At 36.1% G+C, this 26,344-nt stretch overlaps 1 non-coding gene across 1 annotated transcript; it reads right to left on the reverse strand.

The window, feature by feature from the left end:
* Window positions 1-16,863: 16,863 nt before the first annotated feature.
* TRNAI-AAU (transfer RNA isoleucine (anticodon AAU)) lies at window positions 16,864-16,937 on the reverse strand. The gene has a single exon. It is a non-coding gene; the product is annotated as a tRNA-Ile (tRNA).
* Between the last annotated feature and the right edge of the window lie 9,407 nt (window positions 16,938-26,344).

Consider the following 26,344-nt stretch of genomic DNA (forward strand, 5'->3'; position numbering starts at 1 on the left):
AGATTTCCCCTTAACTCCCCGCTCCACCTTCCCTAGCTGAGACGAGAAGACCAGTAGTTAAGCAATGCTCAGTGACGGATTGCAAAATAGCTTTTACGAACTTTCGGCTTTCGCCGTAGTAGTAGTAGTAGTAGTAGTAGTAGTAGTAGTAGTAGTAGTAGTAGTAGTAGTAGTAGTAGTAGTAGTAGTAGTGGTGGTGGTGGTGGTAGTGGTAGGCTAGTGGTAGTTCATTTAACAACAATTTCAACTCTAGAGTTTGTTGAGTATCAAAATTCAGTGTTGCCGAGAAATTTCCCACAAATTTTGTATAAAGCCCTTTATCGGGGACAGGGTTATTTCAGTGCTGTAGGCTACACTAAGTTATAATACGGCATCCACAGCTTTACTTATTTCCCGGAAGAAGCCATGCTAACCAAGAATGTTATCGTCCTTGGCTCCATTTCAGCCCGCGAACCTCAAATCCATTACCCAGCATGATAACCATAAGACCACCAGGTACGACATACGTATAGAACTTTAAAAAATGCAGAAACCTGTCGCGCACAGGCTTAGATAATAGGCTACATACTAGTAGAACATTATCCTCTGATTGAGGTTCTGCCTGATATGTGCATCTATTATTAATAATTAATTAGGCAGCACATCTCACTTGACGATATGTGTCAGAGGAAGAACAACTGTTTGTACACATCTGAAGTCTGACTAGTGTAATATGTAGCTAGTCGGCGATTTATGCAATGGAGGGGGAAAAAACTGGCCACTCTACTCCATTATCACTTAGTAATATATAATATTTCATGTACTTAATTAATTAACAAATAATTATTGTGATTGCCCACACCTAACACCTTCCACACAAGTCAAATATTTAGGAATTATTATATATCAGCATTTACGTTGGGATAAACAAATTGATTTTATGTGTACAAGTATAAGAAAGACAATTTATAAATTCATAATACTTCGAAATTTATCACTAAGGAGGCATTGAGAGTAATATTTTTAGCTTTAGTACAATCATTAATACAATAATGTATAATAAATTGGGATGAAGTAGCATTATCTGTACTTAACCCATTAATTTTATTACACAGAAGATTAATAAAAATTTGTCTAACCAAAAATATGGATTGCCCAACAAGTTTAATTGATACAGATTTCAAAGTATTGACTATTGAAGAAATTTATAATATAATTTACTTACTACCACAGAAATCAAATAAAAAATAAATCTAGTCTACATAAATATCGTATTCGAAGACGAAAGTCTACTTTCCCATTAATTGATCCTAAATGTCATACCTACAAGTGCAGCCCTTAAACATGGTGCTAGTTTCGGCTCAAGACTTTATAATAAAACTACAAATCATTTTCCAAATTTGAAAATTTTAAAATTGAACTTCTTAAAAGAGAAATTTATAAAATTATTCATAATAATATTAACAAATGTGTGAATTTTTTACCTTTTATTTCTGTTGACTATATTCATGTTTTTATTGAATATCACTGGCTTTTGTCTGATTGTGAATTTATATTAAATATGTTTTTTCTCTCTTTTTCTCTTTCTTCTTCTTATTTTCTTTTTGCTCTTGTATGTTAGTTATTGATTTGAATTAAGTTAATTGCTCTTTGTAAATTTTATGTTATATTATTGGCTAAGACCACACCGTACACGAGCCTGGCTCTTGCGGTAGTGGCTAGAAACATTTTTGTTTTATAATTTTAATTTGTACTCACTAGTTAAATTGATAAATTACCTCTTGGCCTAGTTGCCTCATAAGCGGTGCCTTTTTGGTTTCACTTGTGAGGTTCAGACCTGTCTTCGGACAGTTGACTAAACAACAACAGTAGAACATTCCCTGTATTTTTTATGTTTTCCTTATTTAATATTTACTGAAACAAAGAGAAAGATTAACATAAGACGCATTTTTAAATGTTTTCATTGTATTTCTAATGCAAGCAAATTGAATTAGACAGTCACTGTTGTCGCGTGAAGAAAGACGTTATTCATAAAGACGTAAAGCACTTACGTAACATGTGCGAATTCATAAGCTTACGTAATATTTTGTCCAGGGTGGGTTTCCGAACTTTTTTCACTTGCATCTAAAGAGTATTCTAGCATCTGCATGTCAAGACTTTTGCATACAAGTAAGATTTTGCTAAACGGATGTGAAAAATTATTCGGAAAAATATCTGATAGTTGCATGTAAATATGAGTTCCTTTAAATATTGGATCCTTAAACTCTTTTGGCCAAGATCCGAAGTCAACTAGGCAATCAACTTCGAAGTTGTGAGGTGTTATTGTAATAATACTATTACGATTATATGGAGTTGTAATTTTTCCTAATAAGTAAAGGGCATGGGCAATAACAACATATTACAGGACAAATAATATTAGTCCAGTGCATCCCTGACCTTCCACTGATGCAGAAACTTTTTTTTTAAGCCAAGGCGACCCATAGGTTAAGAATATACTATCAATATTTCAATGATAGAAATGTTAACCGAAGGAGTATTATATTGTCTATCACGTTTATCAATATTCATGGAATTCAGCAAAATAAAACGATTGTTAAGGGATATCCCATGTCACCAACAGTGTTTAAATTTTTCTTAAGTACAGTGGACTCTCCTAAGTTCGACTGAACAGAATTGAAAGTTCATTCCAATAAGGGTAGTGGGCGTTGCAGGTGAAATGAATACAAATTATTATTGGTTATCCAACAACGAATACAGTAGTGTAGTTGCATTTCCTGCCCGCCCCGAGACTTGTGTATGCTCTTTTAGTACCATAGTAAGTTTCGACAGTTCCGTCTCACAAAAGGCAAAATTCTCAAATAGAAAAGAAGAGTTCATTAATTTAATGTCAGTGATTAAATATGAATGTCCTAATCAATAAAATATTCTTTTTTCCTTTAACAAAAGTATCAGTACAAGACACAGAACCAATTCCCATTCAGATGGCAAACTCATTTCTTAGTGCCCGTATAGGGACATATCTAATTCTCCTACGTAAGCAGTCGAACTATAGAATGTCGAACTTGTTTTCTGTCGAACTTAAGAGCTTCCACTGTAGTATTTATTAGTAGTATTTAGTAGTAGTAGTATTTATTTATTAACCTGGTAGAGATAAGGCCGACAGGCCTTCTCTGCCCCTCTACCAGGGGATTACAACTATAATATGAAGAATAAAATTACAATTAATATTAAATTTACAATTACGATTACAATAAAAATCAAAGTACGAAAAGATTACCTGATTGATGAAAGCTAGACTTATCATAGAAGTTAAGAACAAAGAATAGCTTATCTTAAAGTTATGAGGATTACAGTTGATCGATCAGACAGTTAAATTGATGTCGATTGTCGATTGATGTCATGTATCTACAAGTGGTGTGTAATCCTCATTTGTACTTCATAAAACTATAGACCTATTGTATTACTGGGGTTGGGGACAACTCGTCGGAAAAATTGGTCACAGAGACAATTCGTCATGTAATTAAAATTCATAACAGTGTACAACTGGCCACATGTTAATATTGGTCACAGAGACAATTCAGCAATATTGGCCCCAAGAAAATGCACATAAATTTGTATGTCGTATTGAAATGTTGCAGTCATTGTGTGTTGCAGTCATTGTGTACAGACTAATTTGGAACTACGGCGAATGAAATCCTTTTTTACAAAAACCTGAAAGAGGCCATGACAAACTAATATATCAAGAATACATAGAAATCGACGAGGTGTTGTGTGGGATTTGCTTGCGTGGTGAGTATCCTGCAACAGTCACTATATCGGGAGATGGGCGCGCTGTCTTCAGAGACCCGTCAGATACTCGTACAAATCACACTGCAGACTGAGTAAGAATGAAGGCCAGGGACCGTATCCACAACAACGAGCTAGAAGTAAATAAGCAAGCTCGTTGATCCAGAACATGAAGGTAAGGGCGAGGACTTCCCGAAAACCAAAGTCTGCCATTGTTCAAAATGAGTTGGAGCGGATTACAAGTGAAGTCAATGTGAAACTACCAAAGAAAACATCTGTTAAAAGAACTCTGCGCCAAGCAGGAGCACGTATCTCCTGAACCAAGAACCATTCACATCTAGTGTGTCCTCCATGTCTCCAGCCTCCAGTATTGGGGAGCTAGCTGAAAATGAGAGGAGTGTATAAGTGGGAGCCAGCGATTTAGGCAGACGGATTTTGTTAATGTGAACTCGAGAGCGAGTTGCTCACCGCTGCAAGATCGGTTGTTATCTCTGTCGCAGCTGGAATGGGTAGGACATAAGAGTAAACATGCACGCCCGAGTATTCTATTGGACTCTGGAGAGTCACCTCCAAAAACTAAACAAATATTACACGTACTGGGAGACGTACTTTAAAATCTTTACGAACGAACGTCGCTTGCAGCACGCTACAAATTATCCACTCGGACTGTACTGTGGTCCATTTGTATGTTTCATAACAATGATACCAGCGGAGGAAAACGTTCTCGCCAACTCATTCATGAAGGACAACAAATAGCTCGTCAACTGGCACTGTTCGCCAGAATCGGTGGTTCCAACTAGTATAGGTCTCGCAAGCAGAGAATACCGACGAAAGGAATGCGAATGAAACAATGTGATAAGGAAGAGCGGGCGATAAGAAAGGTCACGAGATAGCTTGAATGATACTCAAGAGTACAGTCGGAAGAGAAATGACATCGATAGAATCCAGTGTTGCCAACTGGACGGAAATTCCGTCAAAAGTGACGAAATTTCAACGTAGCGAACGGGAAAAGAATGGCTTTGACGGGTGACGAATTTTGTGGGGGAAATTACGATTTACATAGTCTTTTGACTTTTTTATCTGCTGTCATTTCGTTTGTTTAATTTTTGGAGGATTTTACTTTTTCATAGAACTGTGCCTTACCATGTTAAAGAATCCCCGGTTTCAGATTTCCTCGTAGTAACCAAGTCAGAAGTTGACGAATTAATATTTTAATCAAGATTGATAATTAAGTTGTGTTAAAATTTTCTTTTTATTTGTATATTTTATATTGAGTGGGCCTTATTTATTTATTTTTTAATTTTGACGGTTTAGACGGATTTACAGATAGAATCAGTCTTGCGTTGTGATAGTTACATTACGACTTTAGTTTGTTCCATTGCATGTGAATACGTGTCTTGTATCGCACGGTATTATTATTTCATTCGTAAACATATGTTGCGCGTTTAATTAGCTTCGAATTTTTCTCTTGCTACGTTCTTTATTTCCACAGCGATGTCCTCATTTGTTCATCTTCTTGGAAGAGACAGTACTTCCATTGGCCCGCACCTCTCGCCCCCTCGGCGTGCCTACATACACACGTCAAAACAGACAGCAACGCCACCATTGCTTTTCGGTAATCGTTCCTTGCGCGAGCTTTACCTGCTTATGATAGGAGACCAGCATCACGGCCTCCCAGACCTCCAGTCAGCGAGAGGGGTGCAGCTCCAACACGCTCACCCACTCAGCCGCCAACTTTGAATCCCGAAGTCCTCCGGGAGACTACATGACAATTAGGAGGGATGAGATTCCTCCAGTAATCATCGAAAAAGACTACAACGGCGATCCTGTCACTGTACTGACTACATACCGGGACGAGACCAACCCACTGGAAATTAACTGTAAGCGACTGATGTCAGGCTTTGGCATTAAGACATACCATACACCAACAGGGACTACATCGCTCTGATCAACCATCTGCAGCAATAAAATGTACCTTTTCATTTGGTAAAGACATGGAATGAAAAGGTAATAAAGGCAGTAGTGAAGGGGCTTCATCCTAGGACGAACCTAACACTGTGACTCAGGAACTCACTAGACTTGGGTTTCATGTACGACAATTACCGCAAGACCTCCGAATGAAATGTTCTTAATTAATTGTTACCTCTTCAGATCAATGAAAACATTCCTAGGAGGCCAACGCATTGGCTCGGATGAAGAAGTGAAATCAGTCTTGCAAAAGTGGTTATACGCCCACAAAACGGAGTTTAAAGCCTTGGTTTTTCTGAACTGACGCATGCGACGTGCGAGGTGCGAGGCCTGCCTCGCACAAATCCGGACTACACGAGATGTAGTGAGTGGTTTCTATAGCTGCAAGATACGAGGTCTGCGCACCTCGCATCCATAGAAACCACTCACTCTCTCTCGTGTAGTCCGGATTTGTGCGAGGCGGGCCTCGCACCTCGCACGTCGCATGCGTCAGTTCAGAAAAACCAAGGCTTTATGAACGAGGTGTACTGAATCTGGTGTCACGATGGGGGAAATGTGTCGAAAGACTTGGTTCCTGTGTTGAAAAATAAGTAAAACCTGTAAATTAAAAAAAATGGTATTCAGTCAAAATGAACTCTAAAACCTGTAGCTTTTTCTGCATTATTTCGTTTTATTTACCCATTAATACGTTGCCACAAAAAGTTGTTGTGCATTACCGGTACTTTTCGATCCTCCCTCGTAATATTAGTTCAAGAGCCTCAATAGCCTAAATGTCTTTGAGAACCGCGCTCGCAGTCCGCGTAATGAGTACTACTCCTCTAGACCATAGAATCTAACGGCCTTTGTATTATTTGTTTATAAATTTTTAAGTTGTTACAGTAAAACTACAGTGCGGGGTTATCTGTCTGGCGTCAACAGAATTGTGATAGTGAGATAGTAATTCACGAGGTGAGACCGAAAATTAGTCATTGGATTACCTGACCTTCGCTTAACATTTGGGGAAAATTCGAAAAGTCACAACTATATAATCAGCCCAAGTGGGATTCGAACCAAAGCCTGATCGCAGTATCGAATTACTGGGTAAACGAGCTATCGTCTGAGCTACGCCACTGGCCTCTATTTATATTAAAACTATTTTCATCACAGTTCATTTTCACTGTAAAAATACTGTATTGATTTTAAAGCACTATGCTCTTAAGTACCTTGTCTGTTCTGTGCAAGTAATCACAGAAGTTATGAAAAGTTCGTTGACACACATCACTTCTATGACACATCAAGTTTTAATTTGAAAAGTCAATAGACTTTCACTTGTGCCAGTTTGGAGTCTGTACCATGCTTCACCGAATCGACACAAAGGCCTACTTCCCGCTACGGGGTGGATCGACTGATTTGCACCTACATTATCCTGATATTCCACTAGATTTCTTTCAATGGAATTATTAAAGGACAAGATTCAATCTACTGAATTCCTGATCCTACAGAATCACTGTGACTGGATGATTTAAGCCATCGGCACGTTCACTCCGAAAATGTTACAGTATACAGGATATCAATCAATCAATCAATCAATCAATCAATCAAAACGTGCATAGATAAAGGCTGTGTGATGTATCTTGTCTCACTGTGAAAAGAGAGAGAAAGGAGATATGTCTTACTTCGTCTCTATTGTTATGGCTTTGGGGGGAGAGGAACGATGCCGTCCATCCATCCAGTGGCGAAAGGAACTAGTTGATACATTCTGTAGCGCAAAATAAAATAACAAAATATCTCTCTTCATACTGTGTAGTTCCGTCACTGAGCTTGTCTTTCAAGAAAATGAGTTTCGGCAGCCTGTACAATAACAATATTTTGAAAGGAATCCTGAAAATTTACAACCCTCCTATAATCTCCACCCTCATTTGAAGGGACTTGGTTTTATTGCTACTGAGACAAGATAAACCTTACCAGGTATACCTGTAAATCTATGTACTTTTCGATTAAATTGTATGTGTTGTTGACCTCTGTGTTCTGAGAATAAAATATTTCATTGTATACTTTCTGAAAACACGATAAAATTCAGGAATTTCAACGCAGACACTTAACATTATACCAAAATTTGGGCAATACAGAGTGGATGGTAACCTCTGTACCAAAATGGAACCGGTAATAGATCATGAGGAGAGATTTGAAAAATCTAAATAAGTTTTTTCTCTAGCATTCACCGTTTTAGAGGAAATCGTTATATTTCTATGAAGCATTTGACAACATTACGGAAATAACTCTAAGCAAGCGCGCCTGCCCTCTCCCTCTGCTGTACTCAATCGGAAACGCGCAATAGTGCGCTGCGTTGCAAGATTTATTTCAACGATTTTCGCTATTATTCAATTTAAATTCATGGCTAAACGATTTAATTTGCAAAAAAAGATTCACGACATTAACTGTTCAGATTATTTTTATCTATCTGCTTGTATAACAATAAGACATTTCTCTCGGTCCATTACCGCAATAGAACGCTACAAACATTGGGCAAAGACTATTTTTTTCCTGCTTAACGGTGCTTCATCGGAGGAAAAGTGTAATAAAAGTTTTGTTATATTTAACATGTAGAATTATCTCTTAAATTTTGGAGCAGAGGTTACCATCCACCGTGCATATGATTCATGTATCGGCACCGAAATTCAATTTCGGTACCGTAATTTCACACAACTATGGTCCTAAGCCACAACTATGGTCCAAACACACGCACTCACGAAAACAGTGATATCTCAGTTCCTAGTGACAGTTAGTGATTATTTAAATACTAAAGCATAGAGCATAGATATAGTAATATTGTGAGGGTTATGAAACGCATCCTGTCTGCCATGTTTTGTCGCTAGTCAACTGTCAATTGGAGTTAGGTTTTGCATGTTACCTAGTCCACTGGAAACTTTCTCTGCCATCAGTTACCACAACAAGAATTTCTGTGTTCTTGATGGTCTATATGACAGGTAATTTAGTATTTACATACATTTAATGAATATTTTTACTGTTGCATATGTATTTTCATATTTATTGGAAGAATATTAAAAATGGTACTTGGAGTTCAACTATGGTCCTATCATTTTTGTGGACCATAGTTGTGTTCCGACTTCTGGTTTCGGTTCTTACATTACAGACTATTTTTATAGCTTCTGGTGGTGCCACCTAATAAAATTTTTCGTAGAAAGTTGGCAGGAAGGTCCTATAAGCCATATGATGATAGAAGTATGGATCTTTGTATAAAAGATATCACTAACAAGGTACTGACGCAGCGGGAAGCCGCAGAAGAGGACAAAATACCTCGTAGTTCTATAATACCTAAATCGAGAGCATTGCATGAAAATAAACTAAACTCACCTGATTGACAATGGTTCTTCTTGTCTTCAGAAAAACAAGCATTCGTGCATTCGTCGAACATGCTATATCCATGTCCAATCTTGGATTTCTGATAACTTTATTCTACATCAGGTGTAATGTGAAAATGTACCTGGATAGCCAAGACCGCAAAGTACCAGCATTCACTAAGAATCTACCTGGAAGACGTTGGGCAAAATGCTTTTCAGAACGTCACAAGAATGAATTATCACAGGTTTTGCAGTCTCCAAATGTGACCGATCTGATGCAACCACTAAACAGAACTTGTTTTCGAAATTGAAATACCATTGACGGCAAATACTTGATGAGTGAAAAGGGACACAAGATGGAAGAAGCATGCCAATAGATTCCAAAAATGTATTTCCTACATTGTTAAATAAGCCCTGGCATAAAGTTACTGTATTCCGATATCGCAAGCAAATTTGCAGTTGGATTCAGGAAGGTTGGAATCTTTCCTTTTTGTGCAGTTGAAGTTCTAGGAAGTGTGCCATCATGTTCTGATCCTAACGTCAGAAACCCAGAAGGAAGTGCTGTTTCAGACACATTCATAAAATATATAGAAATGACAACGAATCAAGCAATAGAACAAGGAACATCATAAAGAGGAGAAAGAAGAAACTTGATGTTGAGTCAGGTAAAAGTATTTCAGGAGAAGATATTGAAAATTTTGCATTACCATCTAACTCCAAAATTGCAATTTGCTCAAGCAGAAACAAAGGTTATTGCAAGGGGAAGGCAGTACAGAGTTCAACCGTGAAAGATGAAGATGGATATTCCTTGGCATCAGATACTTCATTGAACTTGTCAGACATTGAAGAGACCTTCGAAGATACTTCAAACCATCCTTAAAAGATATTAAACGATCTATCAGTAAGCCAAAATAGCGAAGTACGAAAAGGAAGCTTTTCCATGTGCCTGAACTTGAAGGTCTATGGAGTTAAACAAAAAATTAACCAACTGATTATATATCTGTTTGAGAATGTTTGATTTTGATTAAGAATGGTTGTCTTAATTTTTTTTTTTTGGTTTTATATTGATTTCATTATTTAATACAAATTGTATTTTTCTTAAAGAAACAGCGGTTAGGTTAAAATTAAGAAATAAATAATTTTTTTCACTGTCTTCTGCAAAATCTGTATTTTATATTAAAATTATTGAATGCTATATGACACAGTTGCAAAACATCCTCTCAACTGTAGTCCATGAGCGATTTATATTAGGATATATTCAATGCACTATAGTTGTGACTTCATAACACAACTATAGTCCACAGTTTATGAAAAGATGTTCCACATATCAACTACATTTCGAATAACAAAAGTGTTTGATATTAATTCCTGACCTTTCTAAAGTTGATATCAACAAAAAAATTCTTCTAATAGTTTTATTTTGTAAATTGTATTGAGAAATCTAAAAAGTGATGAGATATTGGACCATAGTTGTGTGAAATTACGGTACTTGATGGTGAATTGGAAAATGCATATTTTCTGTGAAGATTTCTTAAAAGAAACAAAAAAAAATATCCAAACTTTCAGCGCAATTTTAAACAATTTTGAATAAAACAAAAATCTACACGAAAATAAAACTTTCACTAGAACGCATTTAAACACGCGACTGAATAGCAGTTTTGAATTGTATAGTTTACCAGAGGAGTATGACTCAGCAAAAGAAATGCTAAACAGTAGATTCCCATACATTGACATTCAAGTGCTTGTTATGCAAGCAGCGCATTTATATTTTACAACCGTACAGGTCATCCATTTTGTCAAGACATTCCCCTACTCTTCCCACAGAGCTGCGCGCGAGATCGGATGAATCTACTTACGAATTATAGGGGAATGGATTAGTTTTTGCATTGAACTCGGTAACACACGCCCGACCTTCCCTTACACTCCTACCCCCTCCAAATAAATGTTGTTCCCGTACTGCACATCGTGAGTGTCTTGACAAAATGTATGAGCTGTACAGATAGAATTTGTTCCCAAATGTAATAGACTAGGCCTATCCTTGCTATAGTGAGACCATACAAAACTGAGCATGAATTTTACCACACCTCGCAACACAGAGTAAGTACTCCATACACCAAACCCTCAAGTATTTTCTAAGAATACCGAATTTCTGGAACCAAAGTGAAACTATGTTTGCACGGCGACTTTCTACACCAGGAAACAACGTTTAAATTCTGGCGAGTTCAAGCAGAATTAATAGTAGATAAGGACTGTTTGGTAAAGTTTTTCGCGGAATACTTTCGATTTCCATGCCGTAATTCTATCATTCCTACATTAATAATAATACTAGTAATAATTATCTCATAGCAAGAAACATGAGTCTAAACGTAAAGTCAACCCCATGATAGGCCAAATCGGCCCAGAAGGTGGCGGAAGGTTAAGGCTCCCACCTTTACATACAATCGGCATTAATGGCAGTAGCGATGTCAGTCCTACGTACCCGCCGCCTTTACCCCCAAGGAAATGTCCCTGGCGCTCATTTCTGTTAGAGGCTGAAAAAATGAGTCTAAAGCAAAATGAAATTATCAACAGTAATCTCACTAGACGTTTTGATTTATCTAGGAAAATCAAAACTCGAGTGGGATTTAATTTATTATTACACGATTAGAAGAAAGTATATAAAGATTAGAAGTAACGAAGTACTCCAATACAATAAAATATTAATTGACTTACGAAAATACAACTTTCTTCAAATGTATTATTGTACCATCTCAACATTACAAATATTACGCTAGATGCATGCTGGATGGCAGTAGTGAGCAATGCCTTCTCGTCGAGAAGTTCTCGATCTGTACACGCTGGCAATGTTACTAGTCAAGAAGGCTTTGTTGATTCAGTTTCATTTTTATTAAAATGCAACATTCCACTTCAATTATCCGAATCCCAGTAATCAATGTCACTTGACAGATGATTTTCAATAAATCTTAATATTAAACAATCTCTGATACGTGACTATCCATAATATCATATAGCAGAAGCTATAACATAACCTAACTAATATACTCTACACAAGTGTTACAAAAATTTTAATTAACGACGATGACATAAAAAATAAACATGAATAATTTTAAAAGGAATAATTATTGAATGTACAATTTTCAAATTTGAATGTGGTTGGTGGTTCAATTGATGTTATATTGGACGTGTGCGTAATAGAAGTGGAACTCGTTGATTTAGGCCTACATGGTGTATTCAACTTATTCAGAATTTCCGAATGAATAATTTTAAGAGGAATAATTATTGAATGTACAATTTTCAAATTTGAATGTGGTTGGTGGTTCAATTGATGTTATATTGGACGTGTGCGTAATAGAAGTGGAACTCGTTTATTTAGGCCTACATGGTGTATTCAACTTATTCAGGATTTCCGAATGGTGCTCTTCATTTATTTGTAAATCGGATTTCAGAAGATGCATAGGTATGATCAGTGATTTTTATTAATTCTTGTTCTTGAATGCCAATGCGAGTCATATTTGAAACTGCTGTGCATCGACTGGAGTGGTTTGTAATTTTATATATATATATATATATATATATATATATATATATATATATATTTTTTTTTTTTTTTTTTTGACGTCCAGACCAGCGCAGTTTCAAATGTTGGCAAACAAAGAAACAAATGCTAGGGACGCGATAAAATTAAACAAATGCTAGGGACGCGATAAAATTAAACAAACGCTAGGGACGCGATAAAATTGTGCGAAAAACAGCCATGATTGGTTGAAATACGTCCTTTCGTACCGTTTTATTGGTCAAAAGTAGTATGACGTAGTAAGAGTGTAATAGTCACAGAAAATTATCACCACAGTGCTATTAAGCTAGGTAATTCCTACACAAAACACTCATGTTATTGCATAATACTATATTCTGTTATATTTGTGTAAAAGCAGAGGTTATAGATACATATCTTAACTTCTAGAATATGAAATTCGTTGATAAATATTTTGAGAAAATAAGGAAATTGGCCTCCTTGGAATAAAACAAGAGACCATTTGAGGTTGATAATATCATAACCCTTTACTTGGGAATGCGTTATTCTATTATAGTTTTTTTAGTAGGTTGTTTTACGACGCTGTATCAACATATCAGGTCTATTACAGTTAATAATAATAATAATAATAATACTAATAATAATAATAATAATAATAATAATAATAATAATATTATTATTATTATTATTATTATTATTATTATTATTATTATTACTTACTTACTTACTGGCTTTTAAGGAACCTGCAGGCTCATTGCCGCTCTCACATAAGCCCGTCATTGGTCCCTATCCTGAGCAAGATTAATCCAGGCTCTATCATCATATCTCACCTCCTCAAATACATTTTAATATTATCCTCCCATCTACTTCTCGGCCTCCCCAAAGATCTTTTTCCCTCCGGCTTCCCAACTAACACTCTATATGTACGGTATTTCTAGATTCGCCCATACGTGCTACATGCCCTGCCCATCTCAAACGTCTGGATTTAATGTTCCCAATTATGTCAGGTGAAGAATACAATGCGTGCAGTTCTATGTTGTGTAACTTTCTCCATTCTCCTGTAACTTCATCCCTCTTAGCCCCAAATATTTTCCTAAGCACCTTATTCTCAAACACCTTTAACCTATGTTCCTCTCTCAAAGTGAGAGTCCAAGTTTCACAACCATACAGAACAGCCGGTAATATAACTGTTTTATAAATTCAGATTTTTTGACAGCAGACTGGATGATAAAAGCTTCTCAACCGAATAATAACAGGCATTTCCCATATTTATTCTGTATTTAATTTCCTCCCGAATATCATTTATATTTGTTACTGTTGTTCCCAGGTAATTATTATTATTAAATTATTATATTAATAGATATAAACCTTTATTTTGAACTAGATATTATTTATTTCGAACTAGATATTATTTATTTCTATTTTAAAATTATAGATTTTACATTTTATTTATCCTATTACTTTAATAATAACTATCCATACGCATGAGTTTTGCTGCATTTGTTACAAATAAATATTATTGACTTATATCTGTTACATGTTCAAATATAGTTTTGTTATTTCTTAGTGAATAATTAGCTTATAATAAATTTTAAGTCATTTGCTTCTGAACTGCTTTCAAAATTGTATTTAAAACTATGAATGTAACAATATTACTAATAATCTTACTTCCTGGAGTTGTTCAATCACTTTCAGTTTTAAGCTTGGCACTATATCAGATCTAGTAGACAATTATTGCTGAGCGACTAAAATAAAATATATTTGTGGGAATTGAGGGTTGTTACTCTCAGCTGAAAGAAGTCTTCCAATTAAATTATAAGCCTGTCTTTGAACTTTCAATGTTGGCATAAAATTTTCATCGTGTATTTCTTTTGCACCAAACGATGCTATTTCGAATAAGGTATTGCACTGTCTTATATTATTTAAAAAGTGTGTTGACAACAGAAGTACTCTTGTAAGTACATAAGTTTATAAATTACAGTAGGCTAGTTGTGGGAACAAACAGCGCAACATAATCCGTTTGGCTCATTAGCCCATTTTTTTGCACTGAACTTATTACATATTCTAGCCAATTTACCTATTTGTATATCATTCAAAAGAGCATAATCAATATCTGGATCCTACCTGATGCTAACTTACTACTACTCATTACTAAATGCGTAAGTTACGTACAATTTTCTCCTACGCAACATTTTTTATCATATTATTTGTATCTGCTTATTCCTCAGGTGTTAAGTATAGAATAATAATAATAATAATAATAATAATAATAATAATAATAATAATAATAATAATAATAATTTTAAAACAGGCTATTACAACAAAATGTAAATGATACTCGGGAGAAAATTAAATGCAGAATAAATATTGGAAATGCATGTTATTATTCGGTTGAGAAGCTTTTATCTTCCAGTCTGCTCTCAAAAAATCTGAAAGTTAGAATTTATAAAACAATTTATTACCTGTTCTTCTGTATGGCTGTGAAACTTAGACACTCACTTTGAGACAGGAACAGAGGTTAAGAGTTTTTGAGAATAGGTGCTTAAGAAAAATATATTCGGAGCTAAGAGGGATGAAATTATAGGAGAATGGAGAAAGTTACACAACGCAGAACTGCAAGCATTGTATTCTTCACCTGACATAATTAGGAACATTAAATCCCGACGTTTGAGGTGGGCAGGGCATGTAGCACATATGGGCGAATCCATAAGTGCATATAGAGTGTTAGTTGGGAGGCCGGAGGGAATAAGACTTTTGGGGAGGCCGAGATGTAGATGGGAGGATAATATTAAAATGGATTTGAGAGAGGTCGGATATGATAATAGAGGTTGGATTAATCTTGCTCAGGATAGGAATCGATGGCGGGCTTATGTGAGGGCGGCAATGAACCTCCGGGTTCCTTAAAAGCCATAAGTATAAAGTACGGAATGTCGCCAAACCGTAGTTCAAAAGTCGCTAGATTCGTTATTATCATTGGATAAAGTTTTATTTTTGTAGGATCCTGAAAAATTAAATTCTTATTTAAAAAATAGAGAAATTAAAAGAAACTGTCTCCGAAAAACAATTAAGAGCCGCTAAATTGGTAACGCTGACTATAAGTATAGCCGTAATTTAGAGTTCGTGTGAACATAACCTCAAATACTATTTGTCCACATTCTTAATCACTTAATTGATTTAAAACAAATCTAGGCTTCTCCAAGTCTCGTTCCTGAATTATCCTTTTTCTGTCAACACTATTTAATGTCATATCCTCTAATAAATTATACGATGAAAGAGTAATGGAACGGAGAAAAATTCCCTCCGGCGCCGGGATTTGAACCCGGGTTTTCAGCTCTACGTGCTAATGCTTTAGCCACTAAGCCACACCGGATACTCACCCCGGCGTCGGACAGAATCGTCTCAGTTTAAGTTCCAATTCTTGGGTTCCCTCTAGTGGCCGCCCTCTTTCATCGTATGATGACGCAGAATATCTGCATGGAAATATCACATGTACTTCGGTACATTAAAATAATATAGGCTATATCTAATAAATTACCTTCCATGCCTCAAAATGTTATGATCTGACGCAGTTATCTTTTTGTCCTTACCGTATCCAATCACCCATTCCAACTGGGGGGAAAAAAACTTTCCTACTACTGTATATACCTTTATTGTAGTCACCGTATTCTGTCACGTGGCATTAGAATATACCGCATCAAGAAACACGTTATTGCAAAAAACTCTACTATCCTACCCCATCTTAGATTCAATGCCACGGTTAGCTACTTAATTGATCGCACAAGACCGATTAGTAAATTCTCATGGTTAGCGTCCTTTAACTTGAAACCGAACTTGATGCCACGGAATAACAATATAATGCGTGGTTAACTATTATCTATTACTTAAACATTCCTAACCGAGATTGGTGCACTCGCCCAACAGTGATCTAAAAGTCTGAGATCATTGCTTCTAGAGGGAATTGCTTGATAATGAATAGGCCTATAAACCGTGCAAACAACATGAAAAATACCAACGTAGTTTAAGTCCAAAAATGCGTAAAAGAAAAAAGAAAATGGCTACAGTACAGAAGTGGATTTTCCGTAAACTTTTGCGATTTACAGAGCAAGTTGGCCCAGAAGGAAATAGAAAATAAAACTATCAGATCTGACAGTGTTCCCCTGTGCGAATAAATAAAAAACAGTACACTAGTATGCTCGTATCGACATTGAGTCAACATACTGAATAAAAATTAACCTTAGATAAACGTAAAAAAAAAACTGGCCCGTGGGGGGATCGAACCCACGACCTTCGCGTTATTAGCACGACGCTCTAACCAACTGAGCTAACGGGCCGAGATAACAAAAACAATCTCCAATATATATCTGAGATTGCCAGACTCTCGTTAACAACTGCCAATTATTTGATGTGGCTTGTTCGGTAGCTCGCGTTTTGTCATTTCGTGTATAGGCCTATAGAGTATTAAAGGAATTCAGCACTCGTTCTCCATGTATGCGTGAGAGTGAGTATCCGTGTCCTGATGGCTACCATAGGTAGAAAGTCGTCATGCATTCATTACAGGAAACCATTTTGTGTTCAACATGACATAATTCATATTGGATGGAGTTCAATATCGTCCCTCAGCACGAGTATGCTTAACGGAAATAGCCACGATGTAAAGTGAAATATGACGCAATACCGAACTGAAAGAATACAACAAAATAGTACCGGTACTGAAATATTAGTTGCACGACGTTTTATGTAACAGTAACAAATAAATAAATAAGTAAACAAACAAATAAATATATATGTAAAAATAAGTACCTATGTAAATAAATAAGTAAAGAAAAAATAAGTAAATAAATATATAAATGAGTAAATAAATATAAATAAATAAACAAATAAAATGTCCCCTAGTAATTATACACACTTTATCGCTTTATTCAAATCTGAAGCATCTGCCAACATTTTAGTGCAGATGTGCATAAACAGAGTGGAGAGTTATTTTTAGTTGTTGTTTAACGGGGCTGTATCAACTACTAGGTTATTTAGCGCAGATGGGATTGGTGGTAGCGAGATGGTATTTGGCGAGATGAGGGCGGCAATTCGCCATAGATTACCTGACATTCGCTTTACGGTTGAGGAAAACCTCGGAAATATCTAACCAGATAAAATCAGCCCAAGCGGGAATCGAACCCGCGCTCGAGCGCAACGCAGTCACGCGCCTTAGCCGATTGAGCTACGCCGGTGGCTGTAGAAGAGTTAGCTTCGCATACGCAATCCATGTTCCCACTAATCTATTACTCCAACTACTTAATATGGTAAATATCACTATTCACCATCCACGAGAAGAAAATTGTGGATTAGTGTCTTCCTTCGTGGGCTACGACAGTAGATTCAATCAGCACTTTGAATCTAAGATTACCATTAGTGGGCCTTGACACATCTTCCTTTTAGTATGTCAAATAAAAAAATATATATCAGGCACCAAGGACAAATGACAGTCTTTTGAAATAATATCGCAGTGGGCCTTGACACATCTTCCTTTTAGTATGTCAAATAAAAATATATATATCAGGTACCAAGGACAAATGACAGTCTTTTGAAATAATATCGCAGTGGGCCTTGACACATCTTCCTTTTAGTATATCAATTAAAAAAATATATATCAGGTACCAAGGACAAATGACAGTCTTTTGAAATAATATCGCAGTGGGCCTTGACACATCTTCCTTTTAGTATGTCAAATAAATATATATATATCAGGTACCAAGGACAAATGACAGTCTTTTGAAATAATATCGCAGTAGCCTTGACACATCTTCCTTTTAGTATGTCAAATAAAAAAATATATATCAGGTACCAAGGACAAATGACAGTCTTTTGAAATAATATCGCAGTGGGCCTTGACACATCTTCCTTTTAGTATGTCAAATAAAAAAAAGAAGATATCAGGTACCAAGGACAAATGGCAGTCTTTTGAATAATATCGCAGTGGGCCTTGACACATCTTCCTTTTAGTATGTCAAATAAAAAAAAGAAGATATCAGGTACCAAGGACAAATGGCAGTCTTTTGAATAATATCGCAGTGGGCCTTGGCACATCTTCCTTTTAGTATGTCAAATAAAAAAAAGAAGATATCAGGTACCAAGGACAAATGGCAGTCTTTTGAATAATATCGCAGTGGGCCTTGACACATCTTCCTTTTAGTATGTCAAATAAAAAAAAGAAGATATCAGGTACCAAGGACAAATGACAGTCTTTTGAAATAATATCGCAGTGGGCCTTGACACATCTTCCTTTTAGTATGTCAAATAAAAAAAAAAGAAGATATCAGGTACCAAGGACGAATGGCAGTCTTTTGAATAATATCGCAGTGGGCCTTGACACATCTTTCTTTTAGTATATCAAATAAAAAAAAAAAGATATTAGGTACCAAGGACGAATGACAGTTTTTTTTATAATATCGTAGTGGGCCTTGACACATCTTCCTTTTAGTATGTCAAATAAAAAAAAGAAGATATTAGATACCAAGGACGAATGGCAGTTTTTTTTATAATATCGCAGTGGGCCTTGACACATCTTCCTTTTAGTATGTCAAATTAAAAAAGATATCAGGTACCAACGACGAATGACATTCTTTTGAATAATATCGCATTAAGTCTGAGAACAGCCTTGCATCTTACTTTGAAAGTTTTAATGATGCCTAATAGGAATGTTCAATCACATTAAAATCTTCGTTTCTGTTGTAGGTCATTCTGTATCTCGTGGAACCTATCTGCGCGTGAAAGAATGAAAAGAATGGACTGAGAAGCTTGCTAATCTTCGACTTGCAAGATACGTACGAGTACGTAGCTCGCTTACCCCCACCGTAAGGAACTTACTATGAGCTACGGCGCACAAATGAATTTGGTTTCACGAGATAATGAATGATCTATAACTAGGTGCTAATAAAGAGCGGTTTAGGACTTCAGAAAATCCACTACCGCTTTATGGTAGGATGGAACTTCGGTGCTAGGAAACAGGTAAGATCTTCTTCCCTCCCCTTCTAAGACCAATATCGAACGAACCTGCCAGACCAGTGTTTGTAAATTTTTTATTTATAATCTTTTTTTTACATTTTAAATAAAATTTTTGTAGTTTTTTGTACATTTTTATTGCGGTATTTTTAGTTTAAATATACGCAAAATACTAAAAAGGCGTTTTCAGGTAGAAACACAGTTTTTAGGTATTTATAGGAGTTTATGGTTCAATTAGGCGTTTTAATAGATGGATCGTGTATCCATGAAACGTAGAGATATCCGAATAACAGCATACAAAATAGATACGGAACTTGAAAACCGTTCCCTACCTACAGTATAACACACGACCACCTTTAGTGCCAGTTCACACTGCTCAGTTGGTGGTACCTGTCAGCTAAACTAATTAGTCTTCGACCTGCAAATGTTAGATTCATTATCTCCCCGGCTATCTACTGACTATACGCCTACTCTCAGCCTTATTTAATCTAATTTCATCTCATCTTATCGTTCCCTCCCAGAGTTCAATGTGGATAAAAAAAATAAATTGGTGATAATAGTAAAATATGACTCCGACTGCCCCGACTAGCTAAATAAAATCTACGTATTATTATTATTATTATTATTTTTATTATTATTATTATCATTGAATACTGAATATGTTATACTATTTGTCAGAAACCCTGATTTTCTGAAAAATTCTGTAGTAGTAGTAGTAGTAGTAGTAGTAGTAGTAGTAGTAGTAGTAGTAGTAGTAGTATTAGTAGTACCAACAATAACATCAGTAGCAGTAGTGATACACACAGACGCGTCATTAAATTACAAATCGAAATAGCTATCAACATTTTTGAATGGCGCGTCTGAAGCTATCACTGCTATATGACAGTATTATCCAAGTGCCAAGATGATCGATGTGCCCACAAGCGAAACAAAGAAGCAACAGTTGCAAGATGGTTGAATCTCTGCACACGTATACCATTGTCAAGCACTGCGCCTTTGTGCTATTTTTCTCGGCGAAAGGTCTGGCAGCAAAGCATATTCATAAAGAAATGCATTGTCTGTTACGTCTAGCTGTCCAAAATAATTGGGTGCAGAAATATTCTGAAGGACAGACGAGTATCAAACTCCCACGAATGGATATCGACTTGATCCGAGTAGACCAGATAAAGGAGATGATATGCTAGTCCGGACAGTCACAGCTGATGAACTGATGAGTCTTGGGAGCATCATTACCAGCCAGAGATAAAGAGTGCATCAATATCGGACCAAGTTGCCAATGGCATACTCGTACAGAGATGCAGCCATCTTGTAACTGCTGCTTCTTTGTTTCGCTTGTACGTACATCGATAGGCCTATGACTAATATTGCCATCTAGCGGTAACAGCTTCAGACGCATCGTTCAAAAATGTAGGTCGTTACTTCAATTCACAATTTACCGACTCTCCCTAGTAGTAGTAGTAGTAGTAGTAGTAGTAGTAGTAGTAGTAGTAGTAGTAGTAGTAGTAGTAGTAGTAGTAGTAGTAGTAGTAGTAGTAGTAGTAGTTTAACGACACTACCAAATGCAAACATTATTCAGTGTTTAAATTCAACGTGTGAGCGAGCAATTACCAATAAATTTGGCTGTAATCCTTGATTCTTTTACTTACCGTAAATCTATGACCCGGGCCTCACAACTTTACTGCCCCCTTCCTTCGTAGTTTGAATTTCATTGACCACGAACAGGTTTGAACCTGTGAACCTCGAGTCCGACAACTAATAAACCATCACGGACGAATAGATTCTTGAGAATCGACGAGATGTTGGTATTGGTGATAGTGAGACTATAATGGAATGTAAATGATGGCAGAAATCAAAATTCTATAAAAAAAAAATATCAATACATCCCTTTTGTTTATCATAAATCTCATAAGAACTTGCAGGGGTAGAATCGCGGGCTCTTTGGTGAGAAGCATAAGCTGTCATTCTGAAGATAAACGATTTATACAATATATTGTTTTGACATTCAGAAATCAAAATTCTATAAGAAAAATATCAATATATCCCTTTTGTTTATCATAAATCTCATAATAACTTGCAGGGGTAGAATCGCGGGCCCTTTGGTGAGAAGCATAAGATGTCATTCTGAAGATAAACGATTTATACAATATATTGTTTTGACATTGAAACTTTAGCGATAAAGTATGCAACACAACGGTCTTGAGGAGCATTACATCACCGCCCAGCACCAAGTTCAAGAAGTACACAATATATTGTATCTGTTCTTTGATTAAATATGATTAAGAATGACCTTGACCATGAAATTTAAGACAAGTGTCTTTTGTATTCAATGAACCACGCTACCTTTTAATGCAAGTCTCAAGGACTTTCTGCAAGTGCGTCAACAAGAACGTTCAAATGCAAGTTAATGATTACGGCAGGATGTTTCGAACTCTGGAGATCATAAACTTCTCAACAATACTTAGTTGACAACATATATGTACATATATACTCATATACGCATAATGTTGTTCAGTGAACTGTTCGAAGACAGATCTGAAGGTCCAGGGTTGCCATACGTAGGACTATAATCGTACGCAAACGACTATTTTGACTAATTGTACGAGGTACGACCGAACTCTATGTCGTACTCTATTTTGTACGACTATTTTAATGAAAGAACAAAATTATTTTGGAAGTTATAACGTTGATCTATAAGTAAAATGAAATCAAAGGTTAATTCGTCCCTTTTTAGACAAGTTTTCTTCATTCAGTATGTCGTTGACTAATATGAAAAAATAAACAAGCTTTAAAGCTATAAAAGATGTTTTGAAAATCGATATGGTGGCTACGCTTGCCATGCAAGTAATAATTTGTCATCTTCAGATCTAGGTTTCATTGTACTGCACGGTTATGTGAAAGTAATACGAGTTCAGAGATCTGTTATCTTCCTTATATATTCGGCAATGGATGTATTTTATCAATGAAATAATACCGCAGTAGGATTAAGAAGTCTAAACGCGCCGATATTATAGCGGTGTCGGATTTCAGTGGACTGCAGGTGGATTAATTTCATATAATTATCAGCTGAAGCATTGATTAATATTAGTCTAAATATCTCCGTCGCGCTGGCCAAAGACAAGTTTCTGCTGACTTTCAATATAATGTTTCTTATCAAGCGTCATCGTGCATGCTTTACGGAGTTCACAGTGTTGATGAAGAAATGGTGATTTGTTTGAATGTTAAGTCATTGTAGATGTGAACAATAATTAATAATATTCTTAATTTGAACAAAAATTTGCTGGTATAATTATAAATAGGCCTATCAATCACTTTTTTTTAGTGTCTTGTGAAATATGTTTGTACACTCTATCCTAGATCATATATACCCAGATAGGTCGGCCTCATAGGCTTTGAGATTAACAACTTTTATCAGGTTTACTACGCTGCCATCTAGTTGTTACATAAGGAGTCACGTCATAATTCCCATTTGAATTGCATTAGCGACTGTACTGTCATCTCGTGTTTGTTTACGGCGGACGGGTGGCGATCCTGGCGGTTGTTCTCTTCAAAGTGCTGCCGATTTTAACATAGCGATGATTTATCTAGGACTCTATCTATAAAAATAGTAAAGTAAGAAATGTACGACAATTTTATGCTGAAGTACGACATTTTTCATAAGTTGGTACGACGGTTGTGTTTTCTTTATCTGGCAACCCTGCTCTGAACCTCACAAGTGATACCAAGAAGGTCAGGAGCTGACACATATCGTCAAGTCGACTCAAATGAGATGTACTGCCTGATAATACTGCCCATATGCATATCTACACACACATAAATATGTAAACTTACAGGCCTATATACAATCCACTTTTAAATAACAGGCTATAATATACTGTATTTATGTTTCTACTTATAATTTACAGTTCAGGTCTGGTTGCACGAGTCGGTTTCCGAATGTGGCGGACTACAGAAAATATTAGGCCTACGTATTTATAATTCTCGAAACTATATTAAATAAAAATGTCCCTCTTAGCTACAAAAATAGTCCCAAAAATTATAAAATGTAGGTAATAAAAGAATTGATCAAGGTATTGATATTCAATACCTACGACGCAATACAAGGAAGAAGAAATTTTCTCTTTGAATTTCGATTAGTGCGTGGAACCAACTTTCACCCAGCAGTGTGATGAATTTTAACAGCATCTGTCAGTAGCTAATCCGGTATCCCAAGCCAGCGACAGAACGTTCGCCAGGAAACAGATTTCACTCAGGTAAATACCATCGATATTTACTATTATACGTATATCGACTTCTGAGGAAATAATTTGCAATACACTCTTAGACACAAAAACTGACCGAATCTCCTGTAGCGTGAATTTGCCGAAGCCCACCTAGGGAAAAGATGTTTATTTTGCATCTAATTTACCCATTTAATATATCTTTCTCACAGATTTATAACACTTCATCTATAAACAGACAGAAAAAGCAACAAACAAAAAACAGAGCGGAGTCTTGCATACGAAATTCGTTCACGTGTAAGCTTAAGCGTTCATGAAGTCAACCGTCTTCCGAAACGGACTTTGCGTTGAGTAGCCGACCAATTTTGTTTTGGGAGGGGCCGAAAGGAGTCTAAAATGACTCAACATAATCCACTAGCATATGTAATAATAGGGAAAAAATGGTTAGGTTTCACCCTTAGTAAGCTGACCCGAACTATAATTATGTATTACACTTAAAAAAATTTCTAAATATAACTTTGTAAAATATTCCTCCATTATTATAACTACAAATTTGTGTGAATTTGCAGTTAAATTTATACTTTTTTCCTCGAGTTCACGTACAATTTTTTTAACAAAGCTACTACAATGATTTTAAAAAGTTAATATATTATACATCTTGATTACACAACTTTTAACACTGTATCACTTCGGTATATGTATGATAAGAACTTTCTTGTGTTCAATTTTAACGTACCTTTTTAACATGTTTCGACCTATTTTGGGTCATCTTCAGAACTAGTGAACACTGAACATAACAAATCGTAAAGGTCGTGCTTATGAGTAGGGCCCGGATTTTTCGAAAATGCATATGCGCATATGGAAATGCATATTTTGAGGGTTGGTGCATATTTTGAGGGTTAGTGCATGTTTCGGCATTTATTTAGTTTGTGTATGATCAATTATCTGACATTTCTGAACGAATTGTAAATCTAGTAATAAATTTATATGTTGGACATCCCTTGGCACCACAATCGCAATAACCTTCCTATTTCAAGTGAAATGTTAACGGGACCATACATTCAGTCTCACAATACATGCAGGTGGATGGACGTTGCAGACCTTTTTCACAAAAGGAATTTCTTACATTCCTTTCTCAATGCAGTAGTCTCTCAAAGTTTGTGTCGACAGGATGGCAGGTGTTCATCTATTGAGTTGTTTTTCATCTACTAATAGTTTATGCAGTGTTCTGTCAGATTAAACTAAAAATGCCTGAAGATAACTCCACTAAATCCTACTTAATTAAACAGTGCATTTCAGGCAATAATGACTATTCAAGTGACGGCGATGTAGTGTATTGTCAAGTATGTGAGAAGACTGTGAAATGAGAGAAAAAGTTTCAAATAGAACAGCATTCGAAAACAACTGCACATCTCAGATCAAAACAAAAGGGTAAGAACACGCAACAGGTACTTTTAACTCAGGCGAAATCACGGTCTGAAGTTACTACATATTCCGCTGACCTTTGTAAAGCTTTTGTATGCAGCAACATACTTACTTACTTACAAATGGCTTTTAAGGAACCCGAAGGTTCATTCCCGCCCTCACATAAGCCCGCCATCGGTCCCTATCCTATGCATGATTGATCCACTCTCTATCATCATATCCCATCTCCCTCAAATCCATTTTAATATTATCTTCCCATCTACGTCTCGACCTCCCCAAAGGTCTTTTTCCCTCCGGCCTTCCAACTAACACTCTATATGCATTTCTGGATTCGCCCATATGTGCTACATGCCCTGCCCATCTCAAACGTCTGGATTTAATGTTCCTAATTAAGTCAGGTGAAGAATACAATGCGTGAAGTTCTGCGTTGTGTAACTTTCTCCATTCTCCTGTAAACTTCATCCCTCTTAGCCCCAAATATTTTCCTAAGAACCTTATTCTAAAACACCCTTAATCTCTGTTCCTCTCTCAAAGTAAGAATCCAAGTTTCACAACCATACAGGACAACCGGTAATATAACTTTTTTTATAAATTCTAACTTTCAGATATGTTGACAGCAGACTAGATGACAAAAGCTTCTCAACCGAATAATAACAGGCATTTCCCATATTTATTCCGTGTTTAATTTCCTCCCGACTGTCATTTATATTTGTTACTGTTGCTCCAAGATATTTGAATTTTTCCACCTCTTCGAAGGATAAATCTCCAATTTTTATATTTCCATTTCGTACAATATTCTGGTCACGAGACATGATCATATACTTTGTCTTTTTGGGATTTACTTCCAAACCTATCGCTTTACTTGCTTCAAGTAAAATTTCCGTGTTCTTCCTAGTCGTTTGTGGTTTTTCTCCTAACATATTCACGTCATCCGCATAGACAAGCAGCTGATGTAACCCGTTCAATTCCAAACCCTGTCTGTTATCCTGAACTTTCCTAATGGCATATTTTAGAGCGAAGTTAAAAAGTGTATCTCCTTGCTTTAGCCTTCAGTAAATTGGAAAAGCATCAGATAAAAACTGGCCTATACGGACTCTGCT

This window comes from Periplaneta americana, chromosome 7 (assembly GCF_040183065.1).
Source record: "Periplaneta americana isolate PAMFEO1 chromosome 7, P.americana_PAMFEO1_priV1, whole genome shotgun sequence".
NCBI classification, from domain to species: domain Eukaryota; kingdom Metazoa; phylum Arthropoda; class Insecta; order Blattodea; family Blattidae; genus Periplaneta; species Periplaneta americana.